General features: G+C 36.6%; 1 pseudogene; it reads right to left on the reverse strand.

Moving 5' to 3' along the window:
• Positions 1–3835: 3835 nt before the first annotated feature.
• On the reverse strand, positions 3836–8205 carry LOC125934001 (tigger transposable element-derived protein 1-like; annotated as a pseudogene).
• Positions 8206–8712: the final 507 nt, after the last annotated feature.

The raw sequence follows: 8712 nt of genomic DNA on the forward strand, positions 1-8712 counted from the left end.
TGATTTATTTTTTTCCTCTCTCCTTTTTTTTCTCCTTCTCAGCTCTTACATCATTTAAATACTCAGTGATTAGTGCCATCATCAACTCTTTTTCTTCCAACATGTTGATTTAATTTAGCATGTGCAGTTCACAGCTGCATGGTTATTGATAAAATTTTGAAAAACAAGGACAGGTTTATTTTAGTACTATACAACTGATAGACACTTTACAGTTTTATGTGTTTCCATTGCAAATAAACTGCCAACAATCTTATTTTTCAGTTGCATTCATATTTCTTCTACCCACAGCATGTTTAACATCCTAAAACTCACCTAAGCGGTATCTTCCCCTAAAAGTTTTACTTCTGAAGTTAAAAAATAGCATAGAAAACTCTGCTGGATTATAAACATTATTTAGTGACAACTTATTTTTATCAGATACATGACAGAATAATCTGTTCCCTTTTTACATGTTATTTGCTTGTATATTAATATTCTATCAATACCTTCCCAATTCATGAGTTCTAAAAATTACATAGATATGATTTCATCACTGAGTAATTTCAAGAAGTAAACAAGGCAAGGTGATATTTATGCTTTATGACTGTATAAAAAACAATGGCTAACTTCCTAGAATAAGGTTGGTGAATGAAAATAAAGACTAATTATTCTGATTTCTTGACATCAGAAAGTGCATCATTATTAAAATAAAATGGTTATTCTGCATTGACTTCTTTTCAAAATACATTTTGTGATATTTAAAGCTTGGAGACAGTTATAGAACGAATTAGAGAAAAAGATCAAGTAAATTGGGAATTCAGAATTTCTCAGCTTTCACTCACATCCACATTTAAATCTCTCTGAATGTTTTTCTTTTACTTCAACAAATGAGAAAGTGTGTCAACCAAGTAATTCATGCATAACATTTTCTGTTGCCTTCACTTAATAGAAAACTGCATTTAGATATCACTTAAGTTTTGCTGTGACCAATAATAGAAAATCAATGCAAAAGCATACATAAAATAGAAGAACACCAAAATCAAGATCTTATGTAGATTTCTAAAGTGCATTTATTCTGGGGCGCCTGGGTGGCTCAGTTGGCTGAGCTTCCGACTCTTGGTTTCCGCTAAGGTCATGATCTCACTGTTGGTGACATTGAACGGGGCAACAGATCAGCACAGAGCCTGCTTGGGATTCTTTCTCCTTCTCTCTCTGCCTCTCCCCCACTCACTTGCATGTATGCGCACACACTGTCTCTCTGTCTCTCTCTCTCTGTCTCTCTCTCTCTGTCTCTCTCTCTTGTTCTCTCAAAGTAATAAATAAACTTTAAAAATAAAGTATATTTATTTTGCATTTTCTTAAGGTTATTAACACCAATTAAGGAAAAACTATAGATAAAAATAGAAAGATCACAAAGCAAAAAAGAAATAACGGAAACCAGCACTACATTTTCTATATTCTGAGCATATTACCTAAATAATAATAATAAATATTAATTTAATCTTTACCTATTCCTCACAAAAACCAATGCATAGGTACATGCCTATTTCACAAATGATGATAAAATTAATTTCATAGAGGTTAAGTGTTGTTCAAGTCACATTATTGAAGGTGATAGAATCAGGATTCAAAACAAGTCTTTCTGTCTCCAGTCCATGATGTTTCCACTGTACAGTAAGGGAAAGGGAAGAAGAGGTATTAGATGGAAAGAAAGACAGATAAAGGGTAAAAGTAAAGCATAAACTGCAGTGCCAGCCAATTTTACGTACAATAATTCATTATTTTCAATTTGGTTTTGTGTTGGCACTTCCATTGATTTTCAACAAATTCAAAAACTGAAATTCAAGAATTAATAGTTGTGTCCTGGGTCCAACCGTTGGGACAGGGTGGAGCCAAGGTTCAAAAGCAGATATTTCTGCTCCTGTATCTTGACGTCTTTTTTTCCCCTAAATTCAAGACTCACATACCAATTAAAACTCTATAATGCCTCATGTGGTTCAACATAAATATGTCTTAAACCATCTCCACATCTGAAAACTCTCACCGTCCTCACTGTGTTTTCCCTAGTTTGGCGAATCATATCATTATTTACCCGGTGACACAAAATGTGAGCTTCACATGAATTTCATGCCTATAAGTTATATATATTTTTTTTATTTGAGTATAGTTGACACACAAGGTTACATTAGTTTCAGGTGTGCAACTTAGTGATGCAACAAGTTTATAAATTATGCTCACCACAAAAGTACCCTATTTTCATAATGTCACACTGAGAAGATAATATAAAATGTGAATCCAAGCCCCTCTTGAATCCTATAAAATATGTCTTACCTTTCTACAAACAGAGAAAAAAATATTAAGGTGCATAATCACTCTACACGAAAGTAATAACACTAATAATATGCTAACACTTATAAATTGTTTGTTGTGTGCCAGATACTGTACTTTAAGAGTTTTATTTCAATAATTTTCATATTACAGTAAAACCTTGGTTTGCAAGCATAATTTGTCCTGGAAACATGCTTCTAATCCAAAGCACTTGTATATCAAAGCAAATTTCCCCATAAGAAGTAATGGAAATGCAGATGATTCCTTTCACAACCCAAAAATATTCTTATAAAAATGATTTCAACGTTGTAATATAATACAAAATAATAAAGGAAATACAAAATATAAAGAAAAGTAAGCAAATTAACCTGCACTTACCTTGGAAAACCTTCATGGCTGGTGTGATGGAGACAAGAGTGAGGAAGATTATTGTGTAGAATGACTTTCACTATCAGTAACAGAATCACTGCTATCTATTGGCTCAATGGAATCTTTTTCCTTTCGTGCAACTTTAACAAGGAACCTATCCAATGACACCTGCTTTTGCCTCTTTTGGAGGATTTTATGTATCTGTGACATTGCATTGACAATAACCCACAATCCCACAGTGAGAGAAGAACTAACTGTGATCACGTGACATTCAATGTCACATACTACTTGTATTGCAAGACATCGCTCATTTATCAAGTAAAAAGTTGTTAAAAATGTTTGCTCATCTTGCAGAACACTCACAGAACAAGTTACTCACAATCCAAAGTTCTACTGTATTACTATTTTGCAGATAAGGAAACTGAGATAAGATTGAGTTTAAGTAGTTAGCTCAAAGACAAACTTCCTAGGAGGTGAGTGGTCAAGATCAAAATCCAGGCCATTAGCCTCAAAAGCCTATGGTTTAGCCTCTATGCCATACTGATTTAGTGATTTGAAACAGGTTAGGTTGACAAAATGGCCCGTTCTATTTCCAGGAGTATAAGAATGTGGAGTCTATTTCTTTTGAACTTAATATACTGAGTAGAGGACCAGGGAAAAAGTCAATATAACTACAGAGTAAGCGCTTGTGTGGCTTTAGGGAAGCTGCTAAATGTTTCCTAGTTAGCAGTGTCATCATATGTAATATGAGAGATTTGGTCTGATAACCCTTATGGTACCTCTGTGTACGAAAATTCTGTATTAAATAAATATATTAAGTCTATTATTTTCTTAAATCAGTCAATACAGGCATACATCAGAGATATTATGAGTTCCCTGCCTGCCAGACCACCACCATAAAGCAAAATCACAATAAGCACCCCAAACGAATGCTTTGGTTTCCTAGGGCATGTAAAACCTCTGATTATACTATTAGGCGTGCAATAGCATTAAGTCCAAAAAAACAATGTAAATGCCTTAGTTAAAAAATACTTTATTGCTAAAAAGTGCCAACCGTCATCTGAGCTCAGCAAGTTGTAACTTTCGCTGGTGGAGGGGCTTGGCTCCATGGTGATGGCTGCCAACTGATCATGGCAGTGCTTGCTGAAGGATGAGAGACTCATTTTCTTAAAATGAGACAACAATGAAGTTTGCTGCACCGATTGACTCTTTTCTCATGAGTGATTTCTCTACAGCGTGAGATGCTATTTGATGGCATTTTACGCACAGTAGAACCTCTTTCAAAATTGGAGTCAATCCTCTCGAAACCTGCCACGGCTTTATCAACTAAGTTTGTGTGATAGTCTAAAGCCTTTGTTGTTGTTTCAACAATCATCACAGCGTCCTCACCAGGAGTGGATTCCATCTCAAGAAACCACTTTCGTTCCTCGTCCATAAGAAGCAGCTCCTCATCCGTTCACGTTCTATTATGAGATCGCAGCAAAGCCATCCACCTTCACACACCACTTCTGGCTCTAATTCTCTCGCTGTTTCCACCACATCTGCAGTGACTGCCTCCACTGAAGTCTGGAAGCCCTCAAAGTCATCCATGAGGGTGGGAATCGACTTTTGCCAAATTCCTGTGACTTCTTCCCATGAATCATCATTGTCCTTAATGGCATCTGGGATGGTGACTCCTCTCCAGAAGGTTTCCAATTTACTTTGCTTTGATCCATCAGAGGAATCACTCTCTCTGACACCTATAGCTTTACAAAATCTATTTCTTAAACAATAAGATTTGAAAGTCAAAATTATTCCTTGACCTACGGGTTGCAGAATGGATATTGTGCTAACAGGCATGAAAATAACATTAATCTCATTGTACCTCAATGAGTGCTTGGACCAGGTGTGTTCTCAATGCACAGTGAAAAAGAATCTTTTTTTCTGAGCAGAAGGTCTCTTCAATGGGCTTAAAATATTCAGTAAACCATGTTGTAAACAGATGTGCTGCCATCCAGGCTTTGTTGTTTCATTTATAGAGCACAGGCAGAATAGATTGAGCATAGTTTTTAAGAGTCTTGGGATTTTCTGAATGGTCAATGAACATTGGCTTCAACTTAAAGTCACCAGCTGCATTCGCCCCTAACAAAACAGTCAGCCCATCGTTTGAAGTTTGAAGCCAGTCATTGACTTAGCTTATGCTGTGAAAGCCCTAGATGATATCTTCTTCCAGTAGAAGGCTGTTTCATCTGTACTGAAACATAGACACCTTCACTAATTGCCTCAGTGAGATCTCCTGGGTAATTTACTACAGCTTGCACATCAGCACTCGCTGCTTTACCTTGTACTTGTACGTTGTGGAGATGGCCTCTTTCCTTAAGCCTCATGAGCCAACCTCTGCCAGCTTCAAACTTTTCTTCTGAAGCTTCCTCATCTCTCTCAGCCTTCACAGAAATAAAGACGGTTAGAATCTTGCCCTGGATTAGGCTTCGGCTTAAGGGAATGTTATGACTGGTTTGATCTTCTGTCCAGACCACTCAAACTTTCTCCATATCAGTAATAAGTGTTTTTCACTTTTTTCATCATTCATGTGTTCACTGGGGTAGCACTTTTAATTTCCTCCAAGAGATTTTCCTTTGTGTTAACAAGCTTGGCCGTTTGGCACAAGAGGCCTAGCTTTGGGCCTCAGTTCTCAACATGCCTTCCTCACTAAGCTTCATCATTTCCAGTTTTTGATTTATAGTGAGGGATGTGTGACTCTTCTCTTCACTTGATACTTCGAGGCTGTTCTAAGGTGATAACCTTACTCTGGCCTATTTCCTTATTGTGTCTCAGGTTATAGGGAGGCCCAAGGAAAGAGAGACGAAGAAACAGCCGGTCAATGAAGCAGTCAGAACACACACATTTACCAATAAATTTGGCACAAGGCTCCTCTCTTAGTCCGTTCGGTGTACCATAGCAATACCACAGACTGGGTAGGTAGCTTATAAACAGCAGAACTTTACTTCTCACAGTTCTGGAGGCTGGAAAGTCCAAGATCAGGGTGACAGCATGGTCTTACAAGAACAGCTTTGCCAGTTATTGTCTAGTCTGTATATTCTTTTTGGGAAAGATTGTTCTGCAAGATGGAAACAGTTGTTTAAGTGTGAAAGCACTCGATGGTCTCCTACCCACCGTTTCCTCCTTTCAGTGACAGCTGGCACTGAGACAAAGTCATAAAAAATATAAACATGTTTTTATACGAAGTCATGTACAAATTTTGGTCTAAATAATATGAGCCTTTAACAACAACACCTCTTCACCTGGTGTAACTTATTAATTGACCTCACAACATCATCTCAGAGATAAGAAAGGTAGGTGCTATTTTCCCCAGTCTTTTTTACAAAAGGGAAACAAATATGTTGGAATACGATAATGTACTGGGCATAGTTGCTGTTGAAGAAATAATAAATCAAGTATCAGAGTAGTGACTAGTTTTTTTTGTTTGTTTGTTTGTTTTTAAATTTTTTTTTAACCTTTATTTATTTTTGAGACAGAGAGAGACAGAGCATGAACGGGGGAGGGTCACAGAGAGAAGGAGACACAGAATCCGAAGCAGGCTCCAGGCTCTGAGCTGTCAGCACAGAGCCCGACGCGGGGCTCAAACCCACGGACCGTGAGATCATGACCTGAGCCGAAGTCGGACACTTAACCGACTGAGCCACCCAGGCGCCCCAATAGTGACTAGTTTTGAGAGTGAAAGTGCTCAGTTCATGCTGTGCTATCAGTGTGGATAGGGAAGGATGCAGAGTCCACAGGGGAACACATCATTTCCGCATTGCTGATTGTGTTCCTGGGTGTGAGGGAGGTCACTCTTTGTTGAAATTAATGAGGTCACACCCTGAGTTTCCAGAACCTGGAGCACCATCGGTTTGATATCTGGGCAGAGGCTCAGGTAAACCTAACAACATGGGGAGAAGGAAGGATTTTGCTCCTGTCTGTACACATGAAAGGGTGCTCAAAACACTCAGGTTGAAAATGAGTGATCAAATCTGTGAACATTTATTTGGAGATAGAGGAGATTCATTCAAAGTTTCAAAACAAGGGTGCGTGGGTAGCTCAGTCAGATAAGCATCCAACTCTTGATTTTGGCTCAGTCATGATCCCAGGATCCTGGGATCAAGCCCTGTGTCGGCCTCTGTGCTGAGCACAGAGCCTGTTTAAGATTCTCTCTGTCACTCTCTGCCCCTCTTCCCTGCTTGTGTGCACTCTCTAAGAAAAAAGAGTTTCAAAACAATATATTTTATATTAATATTTTTATGGGTGTAACTATATATATAAATATACATATATTACTAGTGGTAATAATTATGAACTATCATATCCATTTATTAATACTGTCTTACATGCTTACCTACATAAGTTATAAGATAGAAGAGCGGGTTAGCTTTATATATTTGTAAATTTCACTTATAGGTTTTAGAAAGATGCTTTATTGTTTTGTGATATTATTCCGGTCCACTCTGTTCCAAGATTGGTTTTGGGTTTTTCTCCCACTGTATTTGTTCATGACACATTTGTATATTGAGTTTTTGAAACAGAAATTTGATGACATAATATCATACTTAATTGTTATGGCCATTTAGTTGATACACATTATCCTTCATATCATCTTTACCTGGGATTTAAATTTAACAGTTTCAAACTGAAAGTAAGAATCCAATAATTTTGTTTGTTTTTTTTTAATAAAGAGCATTCTGTACCCTATAGATTACATTTAAATGACACTTTCACAACTTCACCACCTGACAGTTTCCTAACTCAACACATTTTAAAAATAAAGTGATATCTTCTATAGTAAGCTTTATTTGGAATGTACAGATCCGCAGAATGTTTAAAGGATTTTCTTTTAGTTTTTTTTACCTTAATTTTAACTTCTACATGCATATATATTATGTCTCCTTATAATATGGAATTAGAATAATGTAATCATTCCCAGATATTTAATAGGTTCCATGTGTGAGATACAAAGTCATGTGATTTTCACATATTTAAGCAATAGAAAAAAAAATAAAAAGAATTGAACAGTCTTTTAAATTCAGGATATTTATAGCACAAAGGCCCTGCTTGCCTTTTAGGATGATGATTTAGATATTTTTTCTTCTGAATACCTGTTACTAAAATATTTTACCAAATTTGTTCTGGTGAGAAAAATCAAGAAGGAATATGATTATTTTAAGGAATTCGGGAAGAAACAATTCCTATGCCATTTGGTTTAAACTAAGACCTTGAGTAACAATGAGCAATTTTGCACTAAAAAGCATCTAAAAGGCCAGTGAGAAGGTTTTCATCAATGTTCATATGTGCCAAATAGGAATTATGCTAGGGATATTTAAACTACTATTTCCTTTGATCTGCAAACGAGCCCTGAAAGGTAAATAGATTCGCCCATTTTACAGCATGAATCTGAGGCTTAGAGACACTGCACATCTTGTTTAAGGTCAAGTGGTTGTCCAAGTACAGCCGGAACTCCAGCCCAAGTTCTAACAAACTCAGAACATTTTCTACCATGTCATAACCACCTGCTCTTAGGAATTGCTAACATATCCCTGGGTATTAGGACTATTAAGTTAGAGTTGCTTAAAGTATTATACTTTCCAAAATTAAAGGAGAGGATAGAGCTTTCTTTTATTAGAGTATAAATGCAAATGCTTTTCCAAATCATATACCGCCAACAGGAAGCCTGCAGGAATTAATTAATTGTGCCAGCTATCAATCTTTTCATGCATAAAATTTAAAATTTGTTACTCTGCCTACAGATGAAATGTCATTTTATAAAAAGCTAATTATATGCACCCACAAGTCTGCCTGTCAACACCAACGAGCCAATGGCAATCTCCAAGACTTAAAGGTGAGTATAATATTAAAATCACTTGAACATAGACATAAAATTACATAGTTTATTCAAACCATGTTGAATATCAATAGAATTTAATTTTAGAATGAATCATAGGCTTTCGGAGTCACACAATGAAGGATAATTTGAATGACACTAGAGCTCATCCTGACTTGCCTAAC

Source organism: Panthera uncia (genome assembly GCF_023721935.1).
Source record: "Panthera uncia isolate 11264 chromosome A1 unlocalized genomic scaffold, Puncia_PCG_1.0 HiC_scaffold_16, whole genome shotgun sequence".
Classification (NCBI taxonomy): domain Eukaryota; kingdom Metazoa; phylum Chordata; class Mammalia; order Carnivora; family Felidae; genus Panthera; species Panthera uncia.